This window comes from Ranitomeya variabilis, chromosome 2, assembly GCF_051348905.1.
Source record: "Ranitomeya variabilis isolate aRanVar5 chromosome 2, aRanVar5.hap1, whole genome shotgun sequence".
Taxonomy (NCBI): domain Eukaryota; kingdom Metazoa; phylum Chordata; class Amphibia; order Anura; family Dendrobatidae; genus Ranitomeya; species Ranitomeya variabilis.
The window spans coordinates 432,099,089-432,115,012 of NC_135233.1; positions in this window are offsets into that span (position 1 = coordinate 432,099,089).

Genomic DNA, 15,924 nt, shown 5'->3' on the forward strand with positions numbered 1-15,924 from the left:
TTCTATGGGGCTGTGCTGCTTTACATTCTATGGGGGCTGTGCTGCATTACATTCTATGGGGACTGGCTGCATTACATTCTATGGGGGCTGTGCTGTATTACATTCTATGGGGGCTGGCTCCATTACATTCTACGGGGGCTGTGCTGCATTACATTCTATGGGGGCTGGCTGCATTACATTCTATGGGGGCTGGCTCCATTACATTCTATGGGGGCTGTGCTGTATTACATTCTATGGGGGCTGTGCTGTATTACATTCTATGGGGGCTGTGCCGTATTACATTCTATGGGGGCTATGCCGCATTACATTCTATGGGGGCTGTGCTGCATTACATTCTATAGGGGCTGGCTGCATTACATTCTATGGGGGCTGGTTGCATTACATTCTATGGGGCTGGCTGCATTACATTCTATGGGGGCTGGCTGCATTACATTCTATGGGGGCTGGCTGCATTACATTCTATGGGGGCTGGCTGCATTACATTCTATGGGGCTGGCTGCATTACATTCTATGGGGGCTGTGCTGCATTACATTCTATGGGGGCTGTGCTGCATTACATTCTATGGGTGCTGGCTGCATTACATTCTATGGGGCTGGCTGCATTACATTCTATGGGGCTGGCTGTATTACATTCTATGGGGGTTGTGCTGCATTACGTTCTATGGGGGCTGTGCTGCATTACATTCTATGGGGGCTGTGCTGTATTACATTCTATGGGGCCTGTGCTGTATTACATTCTATGGGGGCTGGGCTGTATTACATTCTATGGGGGCTGAGCAGCTTTACATTCTATGGGGGCTGTGCTGCATTACATTCTATGGGGGCTGGCTGCATTACATTCTATGGAGGCTGGCTGCATTACATTCTATGGGGGCTGGCTGCATTACATTCTATGGGGGCTGGCTGCATTACATTCTATGGGGGCTGGCTGCATTACATTCTATGGGGGCTGTGCTGCATTACATTCTATGGGGGCTGTGCTGCATTACATTCTATGGGGGCTGTGCTGCATTACATTCTATGGGGGCTGTGCTGTATTACATTCTATGGGGGCTGTGCTGGATTATATTTTATGGGGGCTGTGCTGCATTACATTCTATGGGGGCTGTGCTGCATTACATTCTATGGGGGCTGGCTGCATTACATTCTATGGGGGCTGGTTGCATTACATTCTATGGGGGCTGGCTGCATTACATTCTATGGGGGCTGGCTGCATTACATTCTATGGGGGCTGGCTGCATTACATTCTATGGGGGCTGGCTGCATTACATTCTATGGGGCTGGCTGCATTACATTCTATGGGGGCTGAGCAGCTTTACATTCTATGGGGGCTGTGCTGCATTACATTCTATGGGGGCTGGCTGCATTACATTCTATGGAGGCTGGCTGCATTACATTCTATGGGGGCTGGCTGCATTACATTCTATGGGGGCTGGCTGCATTACATTCTATGGGGGCTGGCTGCATTACATTCTATGGGGGCTGTGCTGCATTACATTCTATGGGGGCTGTGCTGCATTACATTCTATGGGGGCTGTGCTGCATTACATTCTATGGGGGCTGTGCTGTATTACATTCTATGGGGGCTGTGCTGGATTATATTTTATGGGGGCTGTGCTGCATTACATTCTATGGGGGCTGTGCTGCATTACATTCTATGGGGGCTGGCTGCATTACATTCTATGGGGGCTGGTTGCATTACATTCTATGGGGGCTGGCTGCATTACATTCTATGGGGGCTGGCTGCATTACATTCTATGGGGGCTGGCTGCATTACATTCTATGGGGGCTGGCTGCATTACATTCTATGGGGCTGGCTGCATTACATTCTATGGGGGCTGTGCTGCATTACATTCTATGGGGCTGGCTGCATTACATTCTATGGGGCTGGCTGCATTACATTCTATGGGGGCTGGTTGCATTACATTCTATGGGGCTGGCTGCATTACATTCTATGGGGGCTGGCTGCATTACATTCTATGGGGGCTGGCTGCATTACATTCTATGGGGGCTGGTTGCATTACATTCTATGGGGCTGGCTGCATTACATTCTATGGGGGCTGTGCTGCATTACATTCTATGGGGCTGGCTGCATTACATTCTATGGGGCTGGCTGCATTACATTCTATGGGGGCTGGCTGCATTATATTCTATGGGGAAGGGCTGCATTACATTCTATGGGAAAGGGCTGCATTACATTCTATGGGGAAGGGCTGTATTACATTCTATGGGAAAGGGCTGCATTACATTCTATGGGGAAGGGCTGTATTACATTCTATGGGGGCTGGCTGCATTGCAATCTATGGGGGCTGGCTGTATTACATTCTATGGGGGCTGTGCTGTATTACATTCTATGGGGGCTGTGTTACATTACATTCTATGAGGGCTGTGCTGCATTACATTCTATGGGGGCTGTGCTGCATTACATTCTATGGGGGCTGTGCTGTATTACATTCTATGGGGCTGTGCTGTATTACATTCTATGGGGCTGGCTGCAATACATTCTATGGGGGCTGTGCTGTATTACATACTATTGGGGGAGCTTTATTACATTCTATGGGGGCTGTGCTGTATTGCATTCTATGGGGGCTGTGCTGTATTACATTCCATGGGGGGGCTGTATTAGATTCTATGGGGCTACTTTATATTCCATGGAGGGTTGTATTATATTCTGTAGGGAGGTGTATTATACTATTAGGAGGACTGTGGCATTATATTATACTATATGGAGGACTGAGGAGTGTATTATACTATATGGAGAACTGAGGAGTGTATTATACTATATGGAGGACTGAGGAGTGTATTATACTATATGGAGGACTGAGGAGTGTATTATACTATATGGAGGACTGAGAAGTGTATTATACTATATGGAGGATTGAGGAGTGTATTATACTATATGGAGGACTGAGGTGTACATTATAATATATGGAGGACTATGGGGTGTTTATACTAAACAAGCAAAATGCTGCCTATTCATCGAGTGATTGGATTGTTTATGTGGGAACAGAAATCCTTGTTCTCAGCAGCACATCGCCGGTGTAAACTGTAGATGTGCTGCTGATAACATGATATTGTATGGGGACAGATTGATCTAAATGTGATTGTTCTGTTCCCTTCATTCTTTCTCAGTTGGTGTAAAGAGGCTGGGAAACAAGCGAACAACTTCACTATTGTCGATCACACTCGGTTAGTGGCCTGAGATCAGTGCATGTAAATACAGCAGACAGTTGTAGTTAGCACCCGGCGCCTGGGATTAGCGCTAACTCTACTGCTTTGCCCAGCCACCAGAGCATTTAATTCTGGTATGTGAAATAATTTTTAGGGTTGATGTCAGCTGCGTAATGTCAGCTGCTATCAATCCCTGGTGTAAGTAATGGAGAGGTGTCTTTCAGACACCCCCACTACTAGCCCAGACCTGGCGAGACCCAGCGACTCTGAAGAGCGGTGACGGTAGTAACAATACCGCTCTTCACAGTCGCCGAGCTAAGCGCAATATCTGAAGAACGGTGACGTTACTGATGTCACCGCTCTTCAGAGTCACCGGGTCTCGTGCTGTGCAGCGGAACCAAAAGTGGCTGTAGGCAAAGTATATGGAGCATCAGAATGAGGTTCCATAGCCTTTGGTCGTCTCAATTCCTTCATTATCTACGAGATCCAGTTATGTAGGTAAAGTAGCGGCTTTTCTTGGTACTGAAACTAAAAGCCATAAATAGGACTGAGCTGTAATGCTGGATTCAGCTGTGATTATATGTTATATAGTCGTATTACACTCCCCTCACTTCTTATAACCTACAAGTGTACAAAGATATTATACAGTCACCATGTGACAAGTGGGCCTGTGTACCTTCAAATGCCAGGGCTGAATTTTAGTCCCAGTCCGGCCCTGCATCTGCCCTAGGACGCCTCCGTTTGTTGGGACTTTTGCCTAAAAATTGGGGAAAATTGGGGAGAGTTGGCAAGTATGCCGTAGCCATGCTGTACCCTATTGTGTCTTTCCACATTACTTTATCATGGACCCCGAGGGACGCCAATTCCTGCCGTATAGGAATAACATGCAGGAAAAAAGAAGAAGAAGAAACACCAATTGTGGAAGAAGATATTTTGCAGACCTAAAAATTCTTCCGAGACTCCTCCAAAAATAAAATGTGTATCTGGACAATGGGTAGCGGATGGCGTGCATGAACCAGTAACGCCCATATTTATTTTGGTGCTAATGTATCAATTCACACGGGATGAAAACGCAACAACCGCAAAGATATTGGACTAATTAATTGTGCAAACGGAAATAAGGAGGAGATGGCACAGAGGGCAAGGAGCCGCCCGGGAGGAGCAGGAGACTGGGTTCTGCCAGTCACAAGGGATGATCTATAGGAATAAGGCATCATGGATCATTGCCAGATACAGATTACTTTCTAGCGCTAGACAAAAGTTGCAATTGTCAAGTTGATGGTGATTCGGGCTTACTGCACTTTATTGCACGCACGGGTCGCCGCCATATTTTGGGATGAGACATGTCCAATAAACTAAATGGGTGCCGTACAATGCCGTCCGTGTGACATCCATTTGTAATAAACACTGTATTAGGTCTTTTAATTACTTTTTCGGAATGGTTATTTATATAAAACAGATAAACAGATGACATACGAAAAACAATTCAACAAAACCCAGCACTCAACTTTGCGGTGAGAAACTATAGAATTTATTGATCCCAATGCGTGATTAAGACGTTTCGGTCCCTACACGGGGCCTTCATCAGTAACGTACAAAGGGATGTGTAGTAAGGAGGACGGCTATGGAAGCCTAGTAGCATGGATGTAACTATGGAACGAGGGTTACCACTTAGGGTAGGGACAAAGCCTGTGTCCTGTGGTGTCGCGGTATCCACAGGACACAGGCTTTGTCCCTACCCTAAGTGGTAACCCTCGTTCCACATCCCTTTGTACGTTACTGATGAAGGCCCCGTGTAGGGACCGAAACGTCTTAATCACGCATTGGGATCAATAAATTCTATAGTTTCTCACCGCAAAGTTGAGTGCTGGGTTTTGTTGAATTGATTACTACGGTTTGGGAACCTACCCATGCACCTTTAGTTGCTGTGCACACGCTTTTCTGTTAGACATATGAAAAACAGACACACGACACATCAGACGGATGAGAAAGTGTAATTTTTTTTTTGATGAAAAATGGATGATTTTTATTACTTTCATCCTATTTTTCTGGTTTGCATCAGCCACCTGATGACTTCTGCCCTCCATTTCTATCACCTGGGGAGCGAGCTCATATAATGAGGATGCAAGGACAAGGCGTGAGATTTGCCAGAACGTTCCTAGTTCTACGACCCCGCTACCTTTCAGTCTAACCGCTAGATGTTCATGTCTGATCCCCCCAGACACACGTCTCTTTTCCCTCTTTCCCCAGCTTTTTGCTGAAATTCATTCGGCAGGTTGGCCAGACGTAGAGGACAGAAGGAGCCGAGTATAACTGCAGGATCAGACTACACAGGGTCCATTTTGTAGTCTGTTACTATGGAGACGCATAACTTTTTATAAGTGCTGTGGATGTAAAATGATAGGAAATTTTCAGTAAAGATCTATTACAAAGTTGTTCAATTTTTCATTTACAATGAATTGGGGGGGGGGGGGGGGAATAATGAAAAACGAGTCAATAAAAAAAAGTTGCGAAGGTGGATATAACCCACCAGCTGTTCTTCCTGCAAGTAATTCCTAGAATTTGTCCTATCCCTCTTAGAAGAAACAATTGCACAGAAGCACAAGTATTGTTCCATAAGAAAGTCTCCTTCATGCAAAGCAGTAACGGAAATAATTTACATACAATAGAGCAGAAGAGAGCACATATGGGCCTCCTGCCAAAAGAATTAGACAGGCCACATGAATGTAAAGTTCAAAACAATTTTTATTAGTATCAAAGATAAAAAATCTCAAACTATTATACACAAACCAATCATATTGTGAAAAAGTACCTCCGATCTAAACAGAACAGGTCACATGTGAGTATATCCTGCCACCTAAAACGTCTATTTTGGGCTAGCCACTAAATGGTTATTTGCCCTAAATCACAACGTTATGGTAGTGGTAAGAATGTATGAAAGAATCAAAAGTGAAGAAAGCCACTATGCAAAGTGCTATGTGCATGCTGACAAAGTAGCCGCGCCTTTAAGGTTCATGGACTGGAAAAGGCTAAACCTAATGATACCTAAGGAAAACTCCTAAACAATGGTACCATGTGCCCAACTGTATATACCACAAACATCACCTAAAGATAGCGGATGCTGTGCAGCTATAGAAGAAACTACAAAACATAATTACCACAGATAAGAGAGCACAGGACCTGCTGAATCCCCTACGCGCGTTTCGACTGAATTCTTCTTCCGGGGGCGTGTAGTCAAGTTAGGCTGATTACTACATATCACAATAAATGGTGTCAATTCAGGGATATTGTAGACAGACATTGGCAAGTACTGTTTACTGATCCAATAATGAAAAAAAATTTGCCCACCAAACCTTTAATTACGGCTAGGAGATCTAAAAATGTATCTGACACCTTGGTACACAGTTTTTATAATCCTAACAAATCTAACAACAAAAAATTTGAGGTCGGTGCCAATGCCGGCTTCTTTCCATGTGGCCTGTGTAAGGCCTGTGCCAATACCATTAAGGCTAAAACCTTTTCTAATTTTGATGGTTCCAAAAAATTTTATATCAGGAAATATATCATCTGCTCTACCAGAGGTGTCATTTATCATGCCACCTGCCCCTGCGGTAAGATTTATATCGGCCTCACTACCCGAGAACTCAAAGTCCGAATTAGAGAACATTGCAGAGACATTGAGAAGGCTAAAATGAGTGAGGATGAAATTAGTTTAAAATCTCTACCCCGCCACTTCAAGATGTTTCATAATTGTAGTACTGCGGGTTTGGTGGTAAGGGGAATTGATTCGGTTTCGATGGGGGTACGAGGTGGCGATCTTAGCAGACTCCTAGCACAGATCGAAAGTCGCTGGATATAAAGGTTGGGTACTATTGCTCCCCAGGGACTAAATGAAAATTTGGGCTTTGGTGCCTTTTTGTAGATAGTGTGATATTTTCTTATCTGATACAGTTTTAAGGGGTTGGGTGTTTTTAAAAAAAAACTTTTTTTTTTAATGTTTTTTGTTGCTAATTATCCTTTATTTTGTTTTATTTCATTCTACTAGTGCATCTCAGCCTCACAGTGCACTTCAGCCTCAACAATTTGCCTACAACTGCTTGCTTCCTGCATGATGAAAAATATATGCTTACACTATATAAAGGACTTTGTTATGGATATTTACCTCTAATACTGAATGAACTCCATCTTTCACCTGGAAGTATTGACTATTGGGCTACATCCTCTATATGGACTATATATATATGTCTCTTAGTCCTATCATCATTAAGTATTGTTGAATTTTTATCAGTTACCATATGTCACTGTGTTTATGTTTTTGTTATTTATTATGTGCTAGTGTTATGCTGGGTTCAACCACCTACGTGGTGAACCTGTTCATGTGCCTTTCACTATGGTAGTTTTTACGCACTTATCACCAGGTGGTGCGCATGCGCTTTGGTGTTCCAGCCGGACTCTCCATCTGGCGGCAAGGATCTGTCTTGCGACCTCACTCAGCTTAGCCGGGTCAGTGCGCGGACTTGGTCGCCGCCGCCGGGTCGGTGGATCCCATTGGCCTGGGTCACCGATAACGCATGTGCCGTTTACACCTGTTGCCACGCAACACTAACTCACTTGTCACTTCTGGCAGCGCAGTACGGGCCTTATACTGTTGTATAGACACATACACTTTAGGCATTCAGTAGTCTGTCACTTCCGCCCATAAGGTATTGGGCTTTTCTTAGATTTAATCTTGGCATCATTATCAATGTTCAAATATATGCCTATACACGGCTTGCCATTAGAGTTTCACGCTCATTGGTGCTTTTAGATCTCCTAGCTGTAATTAAAGGTTTGGTGGGCAAAATTGTTTTCATTATTGGATCAGTAAACAGTACTTGCCAATGTCTGTCTACAATATCCCTGAATTGACACCATTTATTGTGATATGTAGTAATCAGCCTAACTTGACTACACGCCCCCGGAAGAATTCAATCGAAACGCGCGTAGGGGATTCAGCAGGTCCTGTGCTCTCTTATCTGTGGTAATTATGTTTTGTAGTTTCTTCTATAGCTGCACAGCATCCGCTATCTTTAGGTGATGTTTGTGGTATATACAGTTGGGCACATGGTACCATTGTTTAGGAATTTTCCTTAGGTATCATTAGGTTTAGCCTTTTCCAGTCCATGAACCTTAAAGGCGCGGCTACTTTGTCAGCATGCACATAGCACTTTGCATAGTGGCTTTCTTCACTTTTGATTCTTTCATACATTGTTACCACTAAAATAACGTTGTGATTTAGGGCAAATAACCATTTAGTGGCTAGCCCAAAATAGACGTTTTAGGTGGCAGGATATACTCACATGTGACCTGTTCTGTTTAGATCGGAGGTACTTTTTCACAATAAGATTGGTTTGTGTATAATAGTTTGAGATTTTTTATCTTTGATACTAATAAAAATTGTTTTGAACTTTACATTCATGTGGCCTGTCTAATTCTTTTGGCGGGAGGCCCATATGTGCTCATGATATTTTGAATGTGTTCCCTTTATTGATTTATGGACTAACATGTATACAATAGAGCAGCTCATCGAGGTATAGGAAACTTTTAAGTACACACAGCGTTATGGAAACTTATCTTCTTAAAGGGGATCGGTCGCCAGGTTTATCTTTCCAAATCTGTAAAAAGGGATGGAAACCCTGATTCCAGCGATGTGTCACTTACTGGGCTGCAGTTTTAATAAAATCACTGTTTTGACTGCTGCATCCCTGCTAGTCTTGAGCTGTGTCTAGCCCCATCCCTTTAAGTGACTGACAGCTTTCTTCCCTTACAATATATGGACTGAAAGATGCCTATCAATATTGGGGATTAGGTTTTGTAGATCATGAACATCAAGGTCAACAGATCAGGAACGCATTATTGAGAGGACTAGAAGAGATGAAGCAGGTAAAACAGCATTCATCAAAACTACAGCAGGAAGCCCAATCAGTGACCAGGCGCTGGAATCAGGGTCTTTACAAATGGTTGTCAACTACCTGTGAACTTTTTACAATGGATCCAGGGTGGGACAGACATGATAAAAACAAACAAACCGTAAAAAATAAGACTCACCCACTGGACGAGCACCGTGGGACCATCCCGAAATAGTTTAAAATGAGTGAACAATTCCTTTAATATCCGCATCCCTGGTGGCTTGGAGCAGTCAACTGGTTTGCTTCAGCTTTCCTAGTGGTCTAAGGGTACCGTCACACAGTGCAATTTTGATCGCTACGACGGCACGATTCGTGACGTTCCAGCGATGCATTTACGATATCGCTGTGTCTGACACGCTACTGCGATCCGGATCCCCGCTGAGAATCGTACGTCGTAGCAGATCGTTTGAAACTTTCTTTCGTCGTCTAGTGTCCCGCTGTGGCGGCATGATTGCATTGTGTGACACAGGTTGTATACGATGTGCGCACAGTAACCAACGGCTTCTACATCGCAAATACGTCATGAAATTATCGCTCCAGCGCCGTGTATTGCAACGTGTGACCGCAGTCTACGACGCTGGAGCGATACTTATACGACGCTGCAACGTCACGAATCGTGCCGTCGTAGCGATGAAAATGGCACTGTGTGACGGTACCCTAAGGTAGGGCAAGGATAAATGTCAGTATTCCTAGTGGTTTAGGATAGTGAGACGATTATTGTCAGAGTCCCTAGTGGTCTAGGGCAGTGAAGGGGTAAATCCTAGTATCACTAGTGGTTTGGGGCAGTGATGTAGTTAACATGAGGGCGATCCCTGGTGGGGTAGGACAGTAAAGAGGTTCAGTTCAGCACAAGTAGTGGTCTGGAGCAGTAAAGTTGTTAATGTCAGTATCCCTGGTGGTCTAGAGAAGTGCAGAGTGCTTAGGCTAGTATCCCTGGTGGTCTTGCGCAGTGAAGTAATTAATATAAGGAGCCCAGGTGGTCTAGGGTTGTAAAGGGATTCTAGTCAGTATTCATGGTAGGTTACGGCAGTAAGGAGGGTAATTCCACTATCACTTGTGGCTTAGGGCAGTGTATCCCTGGTGGTCTGTGGTGGTGAAGGGGGTATATTCTAATATCACTGGTGGTTTGGGGCAGTGACGTAGTTAATATAAGGAGGATCCCTGGTGAGGTAGGGCAGTAAAGAGGTTCAGTATATGTAGTGGTCTACAGCAGTGACATTGTTTAATGTCAGTATCCCTGGTGGTCTAGGCCAGTGCAGGGTGTTAAGGATAGTATCTCTGGTGGTCTTGGGCAGTGAAGTAATTGATTTAAGGAGCCCTGGTGCTCTAGGGTTGTAAATGCGCTCAAAGTCAGTATTCATGGTGGTCTAGGGCAATAAGGAAGATACTTCCAGTATCGCTTGTGGCTTTGGATCCCTGGTGGGCTAGGACAGTGAAGGGTGTTAAAGATAGTATCTCTGGTGGTCTTGGGCAGTGACATAATTAATTTAAGGAGCCCTGGTGGTCTAGGGGTTCAAGTAAGTAGTCAAGGTGGTCTAATTCAGTAAGGATGATGATTCCAATATCGCTTGTGGCTTAGGGCAGTGTATCACTGGTGGTCTAGGGCAGTGAAGGGGTTCAAGTAATTAACCATGGTGGTCTAAGTCAGCAAGGATGATGATTCCAATATCGCTCGTGGCTTAGGGCAGTGTATCCCTGGTGGTCTAGGGAAGTGAAAGGGTTGAAGTAATTAACCATGGTGATCTAAGTCAGTAAGGAGGATAATTCCAATGTTGCTTGTGGCTTAGGGCAGTGTATCCCTGGTGGTCTAGGGCAGAGAAGGGGTTCAAGTCAGTAGCCATGGTGATCTAAGTCAGTAAGGAGGATGATTCCAATGTCGCTTGTGGCGGTGTATCCCTGGTGGTCTAGTGCAGTCGAAGTGAATTATCCCGCCCCCAATGCATTTCCAGCCTAATTTGCATGTGGTTTGAAAGCTTCATTTCTCAGCAGCGGCCCATGGGATTACTACAATTTCATTCTTAGGGCTCATTTCCACATGTGAGGCACACGTCCGTATCTCGCATGTGGAAACCAAGCTGTGGCGCCGGCACTCTAGAGCGGAGTGTGCGGCCGCATAGGAACACATGGAGCTGCACAGCTCCGCTCCAAAGTGCCAGCGCCACAGCTTGGTTTCCACATGCGAGACATGGACGTGTTTCTCGCATGTGGAAATGAGCCCTTACTGTCACAGTCGGACCTATACAGCCGCACCACGAACTAAAGTGTTAAAATTATCCAGACAGGTTCCCTTTACCCCTTAATGACAACAATTTTTCATTATTACCTCTTCTTTTCAGAGCCATAACTTTTGTATTTTTTCACCCACACAGCCATATGAAGGCTTATTTTTTGCGGCACGAGGTGCCGTTTTGAATGACACCATTCATTTTACCATATATAACGTCCTGAAAAATAGGGACAAAAAAAATCCAAGTTATGTGAAATAGTGAAAAAAATATTTTTTCACAAGTGTTCTTGGAGTTTAGTTTTTAGGGTGTTCATTATATGGTAAAACATAAATTGGAAACCTGAATCTTGGTGCGATTATGGAAGTGAAAACTTGCATAGATTTTTTTCACTTTAGTGGCTTAAGAAAAACTTAGTAAAAAAAGTCTATTGACCTCTAGAGGACCCAGCGCACCCACTCATTACTGAGTTGTTTAATGCTTTTTTTCTCCAGTGGTGGTGCTGTAGGGAAATAGAACCTTTGCCAGCAGATTACAGATTGCTGAGGATACCAGATCTGGAGAATCCTCGAGGGACCCCGTGCAAAGCAGAGGATCCCCCTTTATCACCCCGGCTTTTCTAACCCTTTAACTATAATAAGCGATTTAGGAGATATTGCGCAGAAGCTCTGTAAATTTAATTTCCCGTATTTTACAACAGTCCAATTTATGCAAATCCCAAAGTACATATTTGCTAGATGAAGTCTGAAAATTATATATATATATATATATATCGTGCATCATTATAAATAAGAAAGATACGATCTGCACGGAGCACAAAGCTGCTGTGTGTAAATGCTAAATCCGTTCTCGCAACGTTCCTCATCCTCCCGGAAAGGGGCTGACGGAATAAATCCTGGAGAAAAAAAAATTTGGAGTCCACAGCTGTGCTCTTCTGCCCCCTGCTGGTGCACATTTGCAGGTTCGTTATTTTTCAATGAGTGTCATAAGCTTTTAATTACATTCGTATTAGTAATTATTAATAGGACAGATGCTAAAATGTGCAAAAACAAAAGGACCTTCCAAGTGAGCCAAGGGGCCCCAAAGGAAGGCGAGCAAGGCTGATGCTGGCCCCATAGCTCATCGGGCAGAGGTGTAATTTGGAACTCATGGGCCCCAAATGCAAAACATACAATAGGGCCCTCACCTACCATGTGCCATTTATACTACAGGAGCCTTCATGTGAAGCAGAAGAACCTTTTGGCTCCTCCAATCTCCAGTCCTGGAGATCCCTTTGCTTAATAAGACATATGGTCCGACATCTATCACTCCTGGGTTCATCATACATGAGGGTTCAGCTCAGCCAAGAACGTGTTTTTTTTATGGTGAGAGCGATGTAATTCTTCCATGAAGACCACTTCTGTCCAGACGTCTCTGAACATTGGACGGATTTAGCTGCTCCCACTGTTTGCTGCCAATTCTGAGCTGATGGCACTGTTGGACATTTTCCAATTTTGAAGAGAAGAAAGCACAAGTGTCTAATCTGCTTCACTAAGTTTCCTTGGCCGTTCACTGCATCTACGGTCCTCAACTTTACTCATTTCTTAGGGCTTCACCAAAAAGAGCTTGAACAGCAACATATTGAAACTCCTGTCTGCTGTGAAATCTTTTCCTGGGAGACACCTTGCAGATGCAGTATAACTACCTTGAGCCTTGTTATTGTGCTCACTCTTGTCATCGTGCTCACTCTTGTCATCGTGTATGACCTGTGACATAACAGTCTTCCACAACCTCACCTTTGTAGAACAGTTTGGTTCTTCCTCACCAGGTTGTAAGCCTCCAACACAACAGTTTCTTTTTTTTAGAGAATGATTGTATTTCAACCTACGACTGTACCCAAACTTATTCAAGATTTTTAACGCTATCACAACCACAGTAATGTCAAAACACGTACAATTTGCAAAATCTTCTCGTGTCGCAAATTTTACTAGTTATTTGCCCCCTTGTTCTGCAAAAGTTGAAACTGTGAAAACCTACAAAAATGTATGGCAAGGTTTAATTTTCAGACGGTCGTGCTGTGAATGGAAACAAAGTAGGTGGCAGAGCGGGCGCTACGATGGGAGCGCAGTCTGACCTCGGCTCCTCTGTGTGCACCAGGTTTCCTAATTTGGCATAAATCACATCTCATTACCATTCAGTTGGGTTTTACTCTTCTCCGATATTTGGCAGCGGTGCCCAGACGAGGCCATTTGCATTTTGCCCTCTGCAGCAGGATATGTTCGATGCCTGGAAGGGACGTGAGGATCGGGAAGTATTTGTCACTATGGCAAACACATCTCTACGCAGGTTAATTGTTGGAGTTGCTTATTTCCTCTATATCCGAGGCCAGATGCCATTAGTTAATGCAAATATTAAGCTGTTGTGCAAATTGTGGAGAAGCCCGCTGCTAGCTGTGCCCCTTATGTCAGAAGCGCTGCGGAATTTGCAGTCAGATTGGGCTGGCAGGCCTGAATATCTGCAATATTTGCTGTAATAATTCATATTATTGTTGGCTCTGGTTGGAGGAATGAGCCAGGAGATACAATGTTGCAATGACAGTCGTGTCATATGTTGTGTAACATTACATAGTAGTCATGTTTGTATCAATAGTTTAATTTAAAAAGTTACTTTCTAAAATATGGTCTCCTATCCCTAGGATAGAGGGCAGCGTACTGGGGTCTGACCGAGGGGACTTGGATGATCCGTCCATTCTAGAGGCTTTACTAAACCCAGTTCTCGAATTCCAGTGCTCCATTCTCAGGATCGTGGTTCACGTGATCGGACATCGATGGGGTAACTGGTTCCACATGGACGGAACTTACAGCTGCAATCAGATGTTTAAGTAAAAATGTACAAACTTTCTGCTGTTTGCAATAAACCAAATGAGGACAATTAAAATGGCTCAACACAACTAATACAAAGAGCGCTTCCTCCAAATTCATTACTATTACTTTTTGGACCGCGCTTTAGTGAGCCGTAGGTCATTGCCCATGGGGAATGAGTAAAGATACATCAGGAATGCTGCCAGAAGCCGATATCTGGCTATACATCACATCTGCAGCACGTTATAACAGCCCGAGGGGCAGCAGGTCATAACAGCTTGAAGCGTAGCTGGTCATAACAGGCAGTGGGGCAGCAAGTCATAACAGCCAGTGGGGAAGCAGATCATAAAAGCTAGAAGGGGAGCAGGTCATCGCACCTAGAAGGGCAGCAGGTCCTAACAGCCAATGGGTCAACAGGTCATAAAAGCTAGAAAGGAAAAAGGTCATAAGAGCCAGTGGTGTAGCAGGTCATAAAAGAAAGAAGGGGAGCAGCTAGAAGGGCAGCAGGTCATAAAAGCTGGAAGGAGAGCAGGTCCTAACAGCTAGAAGGGCAGCAGGTCCTAAAAGCTAAAAGGCATCAGGTCATAAAAGCTGGAAGGAGAGCAGGTCCTAACAGCTAGAAGGGCAGGAGGTCCTAACAGCTAGAAGGGCAGGAGGTCCTAACAGCTAAAGGGCAGCAGGTCATAAAATCTGGAAGGGGAGCAGGTCATAGCACCTAAAAGAGCAGCATGTCCTAACAGCTAGAAGGGCAACAGGACCTAACAGCTAGAAGGGGAGCAGGTCATAAAAGCTAGAAGGGGAGCAGGTCATAAAAGCTGGAAGGGCAGCAGTTCCTAACAGCTAGAAGGGCAGCAGTTCCTAACAGCCAGTGTGGCTGCAGGCTGTAACAGTCAGTGGGGTAGCAGGTCATAACAGCTAGAATGGCGCTACCAAGTACTAAAGATGCTTGTCATGGAGGGGAGAATAATTTGGAATTGGAAACAGCTGGAGTCAGTAAAAGTACAACCACCTCTTATATTAGTTGTATTGAGCTACTTCCAATTTTCTCATTTCATTGGTTTATTGCAAACAGCATTAAGTTTGCAAATGTTAATGAACTGAATTTGTACCTTCATAATAGATAGCTGCAGTTGCATCCAGAATCAGGTTCCTGACAACTCAAAGTCTCCTCTGCCACCAGTATTATAAATACAAGGTAGTCAGGGCTCAGGAACGTTAAGGTAGACCTTCACCCTGAACAGTTGGCCTTGGTGGATACACAAGAACAGATCTCTTTAAATGCCCTTAGTCTGTTTAACATACATTGTGCCAGCTATCCTCTTACCCGCCTGTCAGTGTTCCCGGCGTTGTTGACCTTGTGTGATGGATGACAGCCGCGGCTGAGCTCCAGTTTGTATTGTTGGGTGGAGGCGACAGGTTGGAAATAATTTATACATGAGCAGAGTTGTTGCCAAAACTTGTAAAACTTTGGGCAACCATAAACTTGAGTGAAGGCCAAGCAGCCTCTGAAAGAAAGAAAACATGTCCTATGGGATTTTTCCAGAACACTGTCAAATTTAAGGTTTTGAAAAATGAATCCTGGAGCTTTTGACTTCAAGATTGATCTCATCTAGGGGTTATGGCACAGTTCACACTTCACTTGTAGCCTGGAGGCTGGAATGAGTCTCAAAAGAGAAAAAAACACATCTCCATGTTCAGCGTTTCTGCTTCTTGCTTTACACAGGACTTTTATTTGCCATA